Raw genomic sequence first — 16601 nt, 5'->3', positions numbered from 1 at the left:
CCTTCACATGAAGGTGTGTGCTGCCGGGGAGCTACCGAATCCTCAGAAGTAGCAAGAGAAGAAGACCTTCCTCCAAGACCCCTTTCAGGGCCAGATCCCTGACCCCCTAGAATGCTGGGGGAGAAATTCAGAGAGGGGAAGAAACTCAAACTACCAAAGGTAGATGATGATCACCTTTGACTGTAAATGTAACAGGGTTCTGCTATAATAATGCACGTCACCAGTGCTGTCATATATTGGTCCGCCCCTGGAAGAACGGTCTTTTTTTTTTTTTTTTAACTTTTTGGCTGCACTGCATGGCATGGGGGAATCTTAGTTCCCCAACCAGGGATCGAACACAAGCCAAGCCCCTGGTAGTGGAAGCAAAGAGTCTCAACTAGCTGCTAGACCACCAAGGAAGTCCCAAGAACGGTCCTTCTGAAAGCAATTTCTTCTGTCTTTTCTGCCTCTAGCAAAACTAGAATAAGGAATATAAAACAGAATCATACTTTCATAAGCAGAGCTCATATCCTATGACACACATGAGGTCCACAAGGAAAGAAGGGAGCCAGTGACAGTGAGGGCAGGTGTGGGTTCCTGACCAGTTGGAGGCTGCAAGAGGAGATTGCTGGACTTCAGGCTAGCAATGGTAAGCTGAGACCCAAGGGGCAGAGTCAAACAAGGCTGCAAGGCTCAGACTCCCAGTTCTCTTTCTACTTCAGGGCCCCCTTTCTGGCTGCAGACCAAGAATCACCAGACCCAACAGAAAAGCCCACGAGAGGGAAAAGATTAACTTAGAAGGCATTAGGATAAAAACAGAAGGAAGAAAAGGTGGTATAAAAGAGATAAACCCAAGAAAAGAGAAGCCCTGTGAGAATTTAGGGGGTTGAGGGGGGAGACTGGGGCACTGATTAGAAGAAATTGACTAAGGAAACCAAGGAGAAGATGTCTTGGTATAAGACACCTGGTTCAGAGGACAACTTTATCAGTGCTCTCCACAAAGGACACCTTAAGGATCTGAGGAGGGCAAAGAGGCCAGTAGTGAGGAAAGAGAATCTCAGGGGTCCAGGCTAGCCTGGCATGACTGGTGAGGAGAAGCCAGGCTTGCACACACAGACTCCCACCCGCTGGGACCCTGGAGCCTTTGTTCCAGGTTCTCCCTCTACTCTGAATTGGTCCCTCTTTTCTAAAAACCTGGCTTCAGAGCTTTTTAGACGAAACATAAAGCAACTTTAGAGCTGGAGCTCTTCCTTAACCTGATAAAATCAACACCCCGGCCCACCACCACCATCACTGTCACTGCAGCCAACGCACATGCGCAAATACCCACAGGATTTCACATTCAACTCGTGAGAAGGCAGAGACTTCTCCCTTCCCCAGCCCAAAGTTAAAAACCCTGGCTGAAAGAACTCAGTGCACTGTTCCTAGTAAGGGGGGTGGTAGTGTCTTGATCCACACCCCTCTGGTTGGTGGGTGCAAGCTCTGTAGGCCATCCGAGAAGGCTGAGGTTCTGCTCTAGCAAGACGACACTGGTCTAGCACCTCCCAAAGCGCCACCAGGACTTTGTGCTCCTGGAACCAAGACCTTACTGGGAAAACAGCTGGTTACTTTCTAGACACTCCACAAATAGCCCCAAAATGGAAAAACAAATGAAAATTCCAAAACATACTTTAGTTAAAAAAGAAAAAAAGAAAAACTGGCACGCTGGCTTACAAACTATTACCCTGGGAAAAGAGAATCTAACTAACCACTTTTTAGGGCTTCCCTTGTGGCTCAGCCGGTAAAGAATCCACCTGCAATACGGGAGACGTGGGTTCAATCCCTGGGTTGGGAAGATCCCCTGGAGAAGGGAAAGGCTATCCACTCCAGTATTCTGGCCTGGAGAATTCCATGGACTGTATAGTCCATGGGATCACAAAGAGTCAAGCAGGACTGAGCGACTTTCACTTTCAACCATTTTATAATTAAGAATTTATCAGGTTTAACTGCTATTCAAATACCAGCTTTTAAGATTTTTGAAATGCCATCTTTAAAAAAAGAATGGCAAAGTGGGTAGGGACTTCCTTTAGGAGATTCACAGAAGACTGGCACTCACGGAGAGTCCAGGCCTGCCCAGTGGCAGTCCCCAAGCACAGCCACTGTCTTCTGAGCAGTGTCATCTGCTGAATGCTCAAGGGATCCTTGGAGGATCAGCCCACACTAACTCAATATAGGGATAACCTATTTGATAAGCCCTTTCTCAAGCCTCAAAGAATCTGGCCTGAAATCATCACAGTTTCCAGGCTTCCCACTTGTCTGGCCGGACCACTCAGTCCCTTAGCAACAGCATCACACCACTGAGAGATACTGATGTGACCCCCCCAACCACAGGCAGGAAAAGGGGCCGACAGGGCTGAACCACATACCTGCCCCTGTCTCACTGTTGCCAAAACAAGAAACCAAAAACCTCTCATTCATGCTTCAAGTACCAATTTGCTCACCTGTAGAAAAGAACTCCTAAAACAGAAAAATGTGGCCAAAAAAAATACTCCTTTCTTCCTGAGCACTCAACACTAACCAATTACCAGAGCCTACCTGCTCTGTGCTCACTCAGCGCAGAGGGTGGGTGAGAGGCCAGGAGACTCTGCTGCTGCACTTGGGAGGAGCCCAGGGGAGGCAGGACAGCATTTCTGGGAAGGGAAATTGAAGTTAACAGGCCAACAACTCTGACAGATAACATAGAAAGATTAAAATTCTCATCAAGCCCCAGTAGTGGGAAGTTTTAGAAAACAGTTAAGTCGGCAATTTCTGGAAGATTTCTTCTTAGCTGTGGGTCAAAAATGTATATACTTTAAACATGTCTTACATTTTAATTTGTGAGATTAACACTCTGGCATTATAAATTTACATAGTTGGAAGAACCTCTTGACCATCTGCCCCAGAAAACCCTGGGCCCTGGACTTGTTCCCTGTGCTGCCAAAAATGACTCTTACCACCTAATCCAGAAACTCAAATTGTGCTTTTTTCCTTCTATGAGATTTTCGTACCACAAATCAGACCTCATGAAATAAAATGTCACTGCAGGCTATTAAGCCTCTGCCAACACCCCTCTCGATCACAGTCAAGCCTTAAGACAAAAGCTCAAATGACCAAATGAGTTTGATTTCAGGCTCAGAGCATGATCAATAGTCATTTCTGTTGGGAGTTTTAGCCTTAAAAAAAAGATTAATGTTCCTGCTTTACTATAACCTACCCTTCAGAATCGAGTACCACTCATCACCTCCCCACAGACATTAGCCTACCCTGGGAAATTAAAACGAAAGCAACTCCTTTCCCCTGGGCTTTCCACCACTCTTGACTTATTTTCCACTTCGATCTTGCCTGTGAACTTAGCCAAAGCCCGCAGCTCCACCTTCCCTGAGGACGGCTCCCTTCAGACTTCCTAGCACAGGTACTAGGAGACCCCACTATTTCTATCCTGAACTTGGGTGGGGGAATGGGAAACCGATCAGGGGCCACACAGACTAGTCACTGCCCTGGGCTAATGTTCCCGAGGTCACTAACGGACATCTGGACACGAGGACACGGACGGCCTCCCTTCCAGCTCAGGTGAGGAGCAGGTCCCTCAATCTGATCAAAGGAAGCAACAAAATGAGGTAGGAGATGCTCAGCCCAGTGACTGCAGGGTGGAGAGCAGGCACCATGGAGCCGGCCTCCCTACCCCGAGCTCTCTGCCTATTGCTGGCCGCAGCCACAGGTCCCCTTGCTGTCTGCATGGCTTCCCCCTGTCCTCGCTGTCAACCACCTTTTCCTCATTTGTCACCGTTAGGTCCCAGCAGGACCGCACACACACACACATACACACACTTCCCTTTACCTGCTCTCAGAGGTAAAATGATCAGCAAGGTAGGGTTAGAATCTACCACATGGTCCACTCTGAATGGAATTCACCTTATACAAACATCTGCTTGGTCCACTACACCTGCCAGGAGGCGTGTTTTAAAATCTATGAAAAAAAAAAAATCATTGCCTCCTCAGTCTGGCAGGCAGAGTCCTACAGTGACATAACCTGGCCTCTACTCTATCATCATTGAAACGTTCCCCGCCAGCCTTCCACGAGCAGGGCACACAGTGAATCTCGCAGAGGGTTTTCTTTTAGAGCCAGGTGTACCCACACTACCTGGCTCTATTCTAATCCTCCCTCCCCACCAGATCATAGTTACCCGGCTGAGCTGTTCAGGCTCCCAGGGCATGGAGGTATCACCTGCTCACCCTCCACCAGTGGCGTTCTCAACCAGCTGATGCCAGTTCCCACTTGGGAGTTCCTGGGCACCACTTCAGTACCCACACTGCTGCTAAGTCACACAGGTCTCTATAGTCTCTGGTTCTGCCATTTTCCTGGACACTTTTCTGTCCCCTTAATATTCAGCTTGCTGCTGCTACTGCTGCTGCTGCTAAGTCACTTCAGTCGTGTCCGACTCTGTGCGACCCCATAGACAGCAGCCCACCAGGCTCCCCCGTCCCTGGGATTCTCCAGGCAAGAACACTGGAGTGGGTTGCCATTTCCTTCTCCAATGCATGAAAGGGAAAAGTGAAAGTGAAGTCGCTCAGTCGTGTCTGACTCTTTGCGACCCCATGGACTGCAGCTTAAAGCCTTCTTAACCAGACTTGCAAGACTCCCAGAAGACATATCACTCTGGTCTTCATGAAATACCTCCTCTCTGGTTATTGGAGGCTCTGGTTCAGGGAACCAGTCCCTTCCTTCCAAAAATAAAAACAAAAACACACATTTCCTAGGAAACCAGCTAGTGACATCCCATCAAACTGAGAAAACATCCCAGTTTCTCTTTCAGAATCACAAAAGTTATAGAAGAAATGTAACCACCATCTCTGCCAAGGCCTTCCATTTCCTGGCTAGAAATACATGGTTTCTGGTGAAGATCCAGGTTTCCCCTGAGTCTCTCCCACATGACAAGAGGATCTGAGGAGCACCCGCAGGCTCCTCCCCTCAGCTAGAAGTGGCCCAGGAAGAGGGCGTCTCCTCACCGGCAGGGTCAGGACCTGCCTCTGTTCTTCCCAGTGGCTGGAAGTCTCTTCCCGGACAAGGCAAAACTAGAATCCCCTCCCACTGCTGCCAAGAGTGCTTCCCAGGTGGCTCAGCGACAAAGAATCTTCCTGCCAATGCAGGAGACGAGGGTTCAATCCCCAGGTCGGGAAGACCCCCTGCAAGAGGAAATGGCAACCCATCCAACCCACTCCAGTATCCTTGCCTGGGAAATCTCACAGAGGAGCCTGGCGGGCTACATACAGTCCTTGGGGTTGCAGAGTCAGAGGTGACTGAGGACAACACTGCCAAGAACTCTTTTTAGGACCCACCTGGCATGATTTTGGAGTAGCGCCACCACCTGTGGGACACAGCCCAGGGGTGCCAATGGGAATAAGAGCCATCGAGGAAAGCGAGGAAAGAGAGACAAACATGAACAGGGCAGAATCCCGACTCTAGAAAGACAGGAAGACTACTACATCTCTGTCTGTGGGTTGTATACGGAAGACTCCAACCGTGAGTTCTTAAATGGGAGCCCAGTGCAACTAAGCATATACTCAGTGAGAGTGATGCCTCCTGAGGGCAGGGATAGGAAGTTAGACAGGGGACCACCCTTAACTCAGCAGGCAAATGCTTTTCAAGTGTGGGTCAAGACATGTTTCTCCTGTGAGACAGTGCTAAACCCACCAGACAGCTCCAACCACAGATTCCCATGGACTATCCCTCCACCCTCAGCCCCTAGCCTGGCCATTTCCCTTCTCAGGTTATCCTGCTCTAAAAACTATGCAATCCTTCCAATAAATCCAAGTGTTAGAGAGCATTATTCAAGGTCACCCATGTTCCTAATGTGCTTACACTCATTCATTCACTCACCCAGCAAACATTTAGAAGCTCGTGCAGCGGGCCAGATGCTGAGCGAGGCACTGGTATATAATCGTGAGCACAATGGATGAGGTCCCTGCCCTCCCAGAAGAAGTGGGAAAGCAGATGTCTCCTAAAGAATACGTCACCACAACAGCGAGAAGTGGTGTAAAGAAGAAGAGAGAAAAAGGGAGCGAGGTGAGGAGGTGGAGCTGCTTCCCGAAGAGGGAGATGCACGGTGGTTCAGTTCCTGAAAGGCTGAGCTCCCTTCCAGCTGGGAACAGAAGGGTCATGGACTGTAATGAACTGAGAGGGGAGAGTCCTGGGGCCAGGCCACAGCAGAGGCAGGCGGGGGGCGCTGAATCACACAGGACTTTGCAGACGAGGTTCAGAATGTGGCTCTTATCCTGGGAGCAACAAGAAGCCTTCCTAGGATTGGGAACAAGGATGTGGTGTGATCATATTAGGAATTTTTAAGAGAAAGAGACCACTCCGGCTGCCGAGGGGTGAAGAGATTAGAGCAGAGGGAAAGCGGCTGTGAGAAGAACGGGGGGGAAGGCTGCTGCCACCTTCAAAACCAAGAGAGTTGTTTGGACTAGAGTGGTGGCAGTGAAGCTGAAGAGAAAGAGAACCGTTCAAGAGATGTTTAAGAGATGAAAATAACAGCACCTGGTAACGGACGAGATAAGAGCCAGCTTGCATTTGCAGTGAAGAGAAATGTCAATTACCTCCGGCAGCAAATATTGGCTGTATACACTCTGCAGCTCACTGGTATTACACTTACTTCCTTTGGCACCTATTTTTCAGAATTTCTAGACAAATTTAAAGCTCTTCTCCTTACTTGCTCTTAAATCCATTCTTAAAAACTGTCATCCGTTTTTGAAACATATTTATTTAGCATGTACTATGTGCTGGGGAGGAAAAGGTGACTACGACAGCCCAGGCCCTTGCATGTCTCCTCTGAACCTCTAAACCCCCCTGGCAGTGAATGCAGCTACCAAGGGTAAGGTCACCCGACCACCTGAAACCTTCATATGAGCCACTCAACAGATTCCCGTCTACCTCTTAGAAACCTTCTGTGATGCAAGAGTAGCACAAGCGCTTTGCATTGGAGACAGTCACTCCTTCTTTCATAAGATCTGAGCCCTGGAAGACATCCCGCACCAAATCTAACCTCTCAGGTTACTGAGCTGCCAAAACTGTGCTCTCAGAGGAACACCATGAACCCCAAGAGGCAATTCTTCCTTCTACAGAATCAAACTCCTTTTCTCTAAAATATACCGAGTTCGGGACCTACACGAGAATTGTGCTCTCTCATTTGTTGTCCAAATTAGTTTCTGCAGGATTTTTCCTATCACAGAGATTGAACAGTGTAGCTCCAGGGTTTACGACACCATCAGTGTGGCCACATGGAGCTATTTAACTGAAAATTAAGATAAAACATCAGTTTCTCAGTTGCACTAGCCACCTTGCAAGGTTTGATAGTCAAGGCAGCCAGAGGCCACCATATTGACAGCACAGATGGAGCACATTCTCAACGCTACAGAAGGTCTGTCGGAAAGTGTTCTCTGCAGGTTTGAGCTCTCCTTAAAACACACACAAAAGTTTAATAGATAGAGACTTTCAATACATAGCTGTGTCCTCCTTGATTTTGTAAGTGAATGCTATAATCTGGAGAAGGCAATGGCAACCCACTCCAGTACTCTTGCCCGGAAAATCCCATGGACGGGGAGGAGCCTGGTAGGCTGCAGTCCATGGGGTTGCTAAGAGTCAGACGCAACTGAGCGACTTCACTTTCACTTTTCACTTTCCTGCATTGGAGAAGGAAATGGCAACCCACTCCAGTGTTATTGCCTGGAGAATCCCAGGGACAGGGGAGCCTGGTGGGCTGCCGTCTATGGGGTCACACAGAGTTGGACACAACAGCAGCAGCAGCTATGAAGTGAAGTGAAGTCGCTTGGTCATGTCTGACTCTTTGCGACCCCATGGACTCTAGCCTACGAGGCTCCTTCGTTCATGGGATTTTCCAGGCAAGAGCACTGGAGTGGGTTGCCATTTCTTTCTCCAGGGGATCTTCCCAACCCAGGGATCGAACCCAGGTCTCCTGCATCGCAGACAGACGCTTTACCGTCTAAGCCACCAGGGAAGCCTTAGCAGAAGCTATAATCTGAACTTAATATACACCAAAAAATAGTGCTTTTAGTCAGTCTCATAGTTTGGGGTTTGTGTATATTTTATTTGCCAGGAATGTTGAAAATAACCATGTGATTCCTTGAGAGGAAGAAAGGGACCAGTATTTCACAAGCCACTGTGAAGACTGTCTTATTCTTTCCATGTATGCGTGTGTGTGTGTGCACGCACGTGTGTGTGTGCGCGCACGTGTGCGTGCACGCTCAGTTGTGTCTGACTCTTTGTTACCCCCATGGGCTGTAACCTGCCCAGGCTCCTTTGTCCATGGAATTTTCCAGACAAGAATACTGGAATGGGTTGCCAGTTCCTCCTTCAGGGGATCTTCCTGACCCAGGGACTGAACCCGCGTCTCTTGTGTCTCCTGCACTGGCAGGCAGGTTCTTTACCACTGCACCACCTGGGAAGCTTCTTTCATATATATCTTATATATTGCCCAATGCAGGTGATATTTTTAGTAAATACACAGATTATTTGGCCATCTAATTTTGTGCCTACTTTTCATAGGCAAGTCTATAAGGGGCTTGCAAGAAATGTTCGTTTCAGATTTAGAATGGCAACCACTAACACCAGTCCTGTAATTATGTCCTGTAATGATGCAGCATGCAGGAATTTCTCTAGCACCATATCTACCATGTGATTTTATATCCCAAAGACACATTTATACTGTGACAGAAAATCCACCAACAATGCTTCAAATGTGAAACAACATGGGAACAAGATTGGAAAATGTTGATAATTACTCAAACTGAGTGACAGATACAGGAGGCTCATTTTTTCTTCTTTACTTTTGTGTATGTAAAATTTCTCTCCAGAATAATGGACTTTTTTTTTTCTCAAGGAACTAATGCACTTATACACAAATTCAATCTGTTCTAACACATACTCTGGAGGGTAATTATAAACTTTGATAGGGCTGGGTGCATAGCATTTTACCAAACCTCTCAAGTCAGGCCAAGAACCAACCCAGCCAGCGACCTGTTTTATGAAGTTCTCCTCCTGTGTGATCCCAGGCTGTGGTGGGCATCAGGAAGCACTGCACTGAGCGTCTTCAGAGGCCGGGTTCAGGTGGGTTCTGTTCTCAGCTGCTCGGAGCCGGCATGCTTACCACCTGACAATAAGGCCACTGTCTGCCTCATCTTATCGGAAGAAAAGGCTGATAATCGACTTCCCTCCCCATCCCAACACTAACGCAGATGCCCGCAGACTGAGGAACAATGCTTCCAGTCCACCCCAGCTTTCAGGTGAGCCCTGCCCGCGCTGCAGAGGCCCCACGGCAAGCGCTGCCCAGCAGCCGGGCTGTGGCTAGCATGTGGCCGCCCCACACCACGCCACACAGGGACGCCTCCAGTGGACATGTGCAGGGGCCATTTCGGTCCCACCTGCCGCCCTCTGGCTACTTTACACCCAGGATGATGGAAATGTGGACCCAAAAATACAAGCTCATCTCCTTCCAGGCCAAGTAAGTCAGCAAACCCCTGTAAGACATTCCCACGGTGCCTCAAGCACTGACAGGCTGGGAGTCCCAGCCCTTCCCCTCCGCTCTGTGATGCACCTGCCTCTCCTCCCTTCATCCTCTCCTCTGGCCCCTCCTCACCACAGCCACACCGGCCACAAGCCACTCCCTCCCTTGAGGCGCCTTCCCAACACTGGCTCCCTCCCTTTATTCTTTCTCAGGGCCAGTTTTTCTCCTCCCTCAGAGGAAGGAGATTTCCAACTTCTCACCATTTAATGTATACAACACACACGTCAGTTGACTTGTTTACTGTCTAGACTACATAATGTGCTGTGTGCCAGCAGGAAACACATCTGTTTCGCTCCCCGTTGGATTTCTTTCCAATGCTAAGCACAATGCTTGGCTCCAGACACTCAGAGACACTTGTTTAATGAGTGATGATCGCTGTTCAGTCAATCCTTTCAGTGGTAAGATTTTTTAATTTTGTATTTCCAGCCCCAAATGATACATAGAACCATCTTGAGGAACACTGCTTAAAAGACAACATTAAGTGTAAGAAAGGACTTAAAATTGAGAGAGAGAACAGGCCAGCTTATGTCAGCTTTAAGTAACAAACGTGAAATGAAACTTACGAAATGCATACTGAGATTCTCAAAGGTTATCTGCAGGAATAATCCTGCAAGGATGGGGGTGGGGTGGTTTTAAATCTCAAAACCTAAACAAGCTGAAGAGGGCTCCTCTTGCCCTGTCCTGGTCTCAAATGTTAGAATAAGCCCAGGAGGGGCTCAGTGTGTCCAATCATCTCTTTGGGGGGAAGCCCTTAGAACTGATCTTCTGGGCAAACCCAACAAAGGTCACTAGGTTGTTTCAAAGCCCACCCATCAGCCACTCCAGCAGCTTCTTCGCAGAAAGGCCAGATTCTTCTCTCAACAGTCCTACCTATGCTCACAGTGGCCTGGCCTGTGGCTTTTGTTCACCAAAGAAAAACCAAAGAGGACTTGAGTCTTCTGCAACTCCTATAGGGGTCGTCCTTAAATTTAACAAAGTTCTCCCAACACACAGATGTTCTCAAGGAGAACTCAGAATTTAAACTGGGGTCAGTACACAGTAAGAGGCTGGGAATGTATGACCCCAAAGCAAAGGGAAATCTCACTTTTTGAACTGAGAAAACTTCCAGGGAACATGGCTTAGAAGATTTCAAAATGAGGCAGGGTCCACCTGATACAACCACAGAACTCACACGGGGGAGCAACATAAGCCCGAGTTCTAGTCCCAGCCATAAGCTCTTGTCCTCGCTGCATGATCTTGAACACGTTACTTAACTCTGAACTTCGGCTTTCTCATCTTAGAATAAGATTGATACTAGGGTCTACTATTCATAAGGGCTTCCCAGACGGCGCAGGGGTAAAGAATCCACCTGCCGATGGAGACGAATGAGACTGGGGTTTGATCCCTGGGTCAGGAAGACCCCCTGCAGTAGGAAATGGCAACTCATTCCAGTATTCTTCTTGCCTGGACAATTCCATGGACAGAGGAGCCTGGGGTTGGGGGGGGGTGGTCCATAGGGTCACAAAGAGTCAGACACGATCGAGCACAAGCATTCACAGGATGATGTGAGGTTGAAAAGTGGGGCAGTGCCTGGCACACAGCAGTTCTCCATAAATGACAGTGCTCTTATTGTTCTCACCTGCCCATGTTTTCTCATTACAAAAGCACTAGCACAAACACGCACCTGAGACTTCAGGAGTCCTTTCCTTTCAAACATTTAACTTCTCAGATCCTTAAATTCATAAACTCACATAATCAACGACACTGTACTGGAGGGAGCGGGAGGAGGAGACCAAGAAATCAAGTCTGCACTTTGAAGAGAACTTCAAGGTCCAGAGTGGGGAAATGAAGTGCCCAAGACACACATAATAACTGGAGAACCCCCCAGGACGGCCAACGGGTCTCTTAACACCAACTGCAGTGCTCTCTGCACCTCACTCAAAAACTCAGGGTTTCTGTACCTGCCTCTGAGCACCCTTCTGATGAATGGGGCTGCATAGACACTTCACACGATGCAATTAAGCATCACAAGGAGCTTGGCCAGAGGCAACATGGAATCTTGCACAAAACCCTGAGGTGCTTTAAAATTCACACATAGTATTCACATCAGCCCAGGTTTCCAAAGTTCTCATAAAGATAGTTATTTTTAACTTGGGATTTGAAGTTGACAAAGAACTTAATGAATAGGCAGGGAGCTGTCTGTCCAAGGTTGGTTAGCTCCTGAAGTTAATGCTTCTCACGGGGACAAGAGTCAGCCAAAGGACAGAGCTCCACACAAACTGGAAAATGTTCCTGCAGCCCACAGATCGTGGATTACTGCCTGGGCTCTGAGTGGCAAATCTTACAAGACGCTCCCTAGCTTCCCTCTAGAGCCATCTACCAGTTAACCTTACGTTCTGTCATTTGACAGCATCACGTGTTCCTGGCTCACGCTGTGCCAGGCACACAAATGACTTCGTGTAATCCTCACAACTACTGACAGAGAATGTACTAGCATGGTTCATCTGACCTCGGACCCCACTAGGACACCATTATTTTATGTTCGAAAAAAGGAAGTCCAGCCAACTACAAATGTCAGACCTCATAGATTTAAAAGATACTTTGGCTTCCCTGGTGGCTCAGACCGTGACAGCATCTGCCTACAATGCGGGAGACCCGGGTTCGATCCCTGGGTCGGGAAGATCCCCTGGAGAAAGAAATGGCAACCCACTCCAGTACTCTTGCCTGGAAAATCCCATGGACGGAGGAGCCTGGTAGGCTACAGCCCATGGGGTCACAAAAAGTCAGACACAACTGAGCAACTTCACTTTCACTTTCTTCTCTTTTCAGACATGTTAAGCTGAGACAAAGTGTATTGTCTTACATTTGTGGAAATGTGAACACTGTCCCATTTTACAGATAAAGAAACTGAGGTACACAGAGAAAACAGTTTGCCCAAGGTCACAGAGCTAGTAAATTGAATACAGGTCTGGGATACAGACCTGGTAAGTCTGGTCACCTTTTCATGGCAGTAAACTCAGATTTCCCGCGTCATGTGAATTACCCAGAAACACACCTGACAAAGAGGCAGGACACAGGGGGCTAACACCCGCCCGGCCACCAGCACATCAACTACGGCAATTCTCTGAACACCCCTAAACCTGGCCCTTCACATGCCCAAGCAGGCACTGTGCGAGACTAGGATAACCTGCCTTTCTTCTGCGAAAGCAGCGCGGTATGCCATGGAAAACGTACATCTGGAATCAGAAAGTCCTACACTGAAGTTCTCGTTCCAGGGAATTCCCTGGTGGTCCAGTGGTTAGGACTCTGCTTTCACTGCTGAGGGCCTAGGTTCAATCCTTGGTCCGAGAACTAAGATCTTGTTCCACCAACTAACCAGCTTATGCCCTGGGCAAGCTACTGAACTGCTCTCAGTTTCCTCTCCTGTAAATTGAGACTCTGTGTGTGTGCCTGCGCGAGCCTGCCCGCTCAGTCACTCAGTCGTATCTCTTTGCGACCCCAGGTACTGTCCTGCCACGCTCCTCTGTCCATGGAATTTTCTAGGCAATACTAGAACGTGTTACCATGTTCTATGCCAGGGGATCTTCCCAACCCAGGGGTCGAACCTGCATCTCTCATGTCTCTGGCATCGGCAGGTGGATTCCTTATCACGGCACCACCTGGGAAGTCCAACGTTGAGGCTTCCAGCACCTGTCTCCCTTAGAGGGCTGCTCCAGGACAAAAGAGGATATATTGGGTTGGCCAAAACGTGCGTTCAAGTTTCTCCATAAGATGTTATGGGAAAACCTGAATGAACTTTATGACCAGCCCAATATACACAGAGAAAGCAGCAACGGCAGAGCTGGAATTCAGCGAATGCTCTTTCTATAATGACCACCTTTTGCTCTGGGACAGAATTAAAGAACAAACAATTCCCTGTGACCTCAGCAATTCCTCAGGGGGACACTCTGGTGAGAATAAGGATCAGACAGAAGAAAGCTGACCCTGAGGGCCACTCAGGCAAAGAAAATGAACTAGAAGCACCTGGAGGGCAGGGACAGCTGCCTGACTTCCAAACTTCTGAGTAAACTCACTGACAGAGGGAAAGGTTAAAAAGAACTTAACACCATCAAACGGAGAAGGCAATGGCACCCCACTCCAGTACTCTTGCCTGGAAAATCCCATGGATGGAGGAGCCTGGTAGGCTGCAGTCCATGGGGTCACTAAGGGTCAGACACGACTGAGCAACTTCACTTTCACTTTTCACTTTCATGCACTGGAGAAGGAATCCCAGGGACGGGGGAGCCTGGTGGGCTGCCGTCTATGGGGTCGCACAGAGTGGGACACAACCGAAGCAACTTAGCAGCAGCAGCAGCAACACCATCAAAAAACACTGGTCAACAGATATGAGGATGAAGAGATACCACATCTGACACAGAAAGCAGTCTTGGAAGATCCAGTTTGATACCAAAAATGACCTACAGGGGATTTCCCCACTGTCCTGTTTCATTCTTACGATAAGTAATATTCTGTGCATTTCACCTCTTTCTTTCTTCAAGAGCTTCAGAAAATCCTCATGAGTTATGAGCTTTGGGAGGGAAGGTGAGCCATATGGATGTAGAAACAAACTCCTGACCTGCCTTTTTTCTCCATCGTACCCAGAATGCCTCAAAGTTTCTGGCACATGGCCAACTCTCAACAAAAATTAGTTGAGTGAATATTTTTTGACTACATGCCATTTCACTGGGACCAGAACTCCCAAACATCCTATACATTTATCCTACCTAAAAGACTAACAACAGTCTTTCCTGCTTCTTTTCCAGACGCATTCCAAAACCATAATATCTAATATGCAAACGATACACTCGGCAATGCTGTTTCTCCAATCCTCTCACATGATGACTTTCTACTTGCTCTTCAAACCTCCAACAAGGCCTGGTCCCCTTAGTCCCACCAAAACCCATGCACTCTCTCTTCCCCTTCCTCTGTCCAGCCCTTGGGCTACTCGGCAGTTGCCTCAATTACCACCATTATCTGAATCGGTTTCTTAATCTCCTTCCTCTCAGGCATAGCACCTTTCCTGGAGATAAATGCAGGCAAGTCCAGTTCACCCACAGCTCTCCACCACCCCCAACCCTGAGGCCCACGTGAAAAAAAGAAACTATATGGCAAAAATCCCACTCTACCCTCATCATCTCAGGAGGCTGTTTGTTTTACATAAAGTTTAGCTCAATCACCAACTTTTAGAGGAATCTGAAAGAATGCCGTAATGATTTAAGGGTTGGGTAAGAGCACTCAATGGTAAAGCATCTGCCTGCCAATTCAGGAGACTCAGGCAGTTTGATCCCTGAGTCAGGAAGATCACCTGGAGAAGGAAATAGCAACCCTCTCCAGTATTCTTGCCTGGGAAGCCCCGTGGACAGAGAAGCCTGGCAGGCTACAGTCCATGGGGCCCCAAAGAGTAGAACCCGACTCAGCGACTAAACAGCAACCAGAGCTGACAAAAATGGCACTTTTGCTCTTTCAATACCTCCCTGGGGATAAGCTGCACGGTGTCACCCAGCTCTAAATCCACAAACCCAGACTTTCAGGAATTCCCTGTCAGTCCAGTGGTAAGGACTTTGTGCGCTCACTGCCTAGGGCCCTGGTTTGATCTCTGGTCCCAGAACTAAGATCTCCTTAGCTGGGTGGTCAAAAACAAACAAACAAACAAACATCTAAACTCTGCAAACACTCCCCATTCCAGAGTTCAAGGACCATTTGCGCCTCCGTTTTTCCTTATTGGCTTCCATATAAAAGTTACTCATTGTTTTCCTTCCAGCTTACATCAGGCTCCTGAAAGGACTCCTTTAAAGCCTTTGATGAAAACCATCAAAACATGAGAAAGGCTGGTTCTTTTCAACGTCTGCGCAGAGCAGCCGCGGTGTCACAACCTAGAACTTCAAACACGAATATGGCAGCACTCCTGCCTTCATGGAGCCCACGCTTTTCCTCCAAATAAAAAAGTATGCCCTCCATGGGCAGCGTCTCTTAAAGACGGTAGTGACAAAGTACTTCACGGCTTTGGAGGAAGAGCGAGGGTGGAGACAGGCTTTGCCCTTACATTAGATGCCCCGTAACCATAACAACCGATGGTTTCAGTAACCATCAACCCACCGAGGGGCTAAGTTTTCCAAAAGGCATTTTCAAGAGGGGAAAACTCCCCTGCACCGACTCCCGCGTCAGCCGAGCGTTCTGGGGAGCAGTTCAGCCCATCTCTGATCCCACCGATTCGTTCCTGCGCTCACCAGCAGCAGCACAGCCTCCGCCGTCACACCCCGCGCTCCGGGCAGGGCACCTGGCGTTAGGCCTCAGCCCAATGTCACTTGTTAACCTTCCAAAACCCCCGGCGTTCGGAACGCCGTCGTCTCAAGTCTAAGGCACGCGAACCACCCACTGCCACCCGCGATTTCCAAGAGGTGGCGAAAAACCACCCGAGGAGCTGAGAGCCTCTGAAAGATCAGCTTAAAAGTAACTGCGGTTCTCGACTTCCAGGCGTTTCGCGACGTGAGCGCCGGGGAAGACCAGAACCCGGGGCCCCATTCATAAAATCACAAGCTGTTTTCCCTGTTTGAGTGTGGACGGTCCTCCCCGGCCGGGGCCGAGCCCGGAGCCCGTGGACAGCAGGCTGGGGGGCTGGCCGGCGGGCACCTCTGGCGGGGTCAAGCCCAGACCGCCCCACACCGCCCCCAGAGGAAAGAAGGGTGCGCCCGGGGGCCTCGCGGGTAGGCGTCCATGTCAACTTAACCCGGACCGTGACAGCGGGGCGGGGCCCTGGGGGACCGGACCCCCGCGCCCAGCCGCGCCAACGGCCGCCGGCCCCCGGACCCTGAGGAGCCGGAGCCGCCCCCAGCCCCGGCCTTCTTGGTGGGCGCTCCCTCCACCGCTCCGCCCGGCCCCGGGAGCGCTCACCCCGGATCCACTGGCTGCCTCATTGTACTGCGCCGGCGCCCGTGCTTCACGGCCGCAGCAGACCCCGCTCCGTTTCGGGCTCGGGCCGCCGTCCTGCCGCCCGCCCGCCCCCGGGGC

General features: G+C 49.3%; 1 protein-coding gene across 3 annotated transcripts in view; it reads right to left on the bottom strand.

The window, feature by feature from the left end:
• The window catches only part of TEX2 (testis expressed 2), a 114483-nt gene extending 97882 nt beyond the window's left edge, over nt 1-16601 (bottom strand). For 2 of the 3 annotated variants that reach the window (XR_015147416.1, XM_086356937.1), the window contains exon 1: nt 16485-16601. The gene's annotated coding sequence lies outside the window, so the exon portion shown is untranslated. Of the gene's footprint in view, nt 1-2553; nt 2649-16484 lie in introns of all 3 variants that reach the window. The other variant, XM_086356938.1, reaches the window with a different exon arrangement.

Source organism: Bos grunniens, chromosome 19 (genome assembly GCF_055505025.1).
Source record: "Bos grunniens cultivar Pamir isolate PY7600 chromosome 19, Bosgru_T2T1.0, whole genome shotgun sequence".
NCBI lineage: Eukaryota > Metazoa > Chordata > Mammalia > Artiodactyla > Bovidae > Bos > Bos grunniens.
The sequence above is the reverse complement of the archived record's forward strand: the minus strand, read 5'-3'. Positions and strand labels throughout refer to the sequence as shown.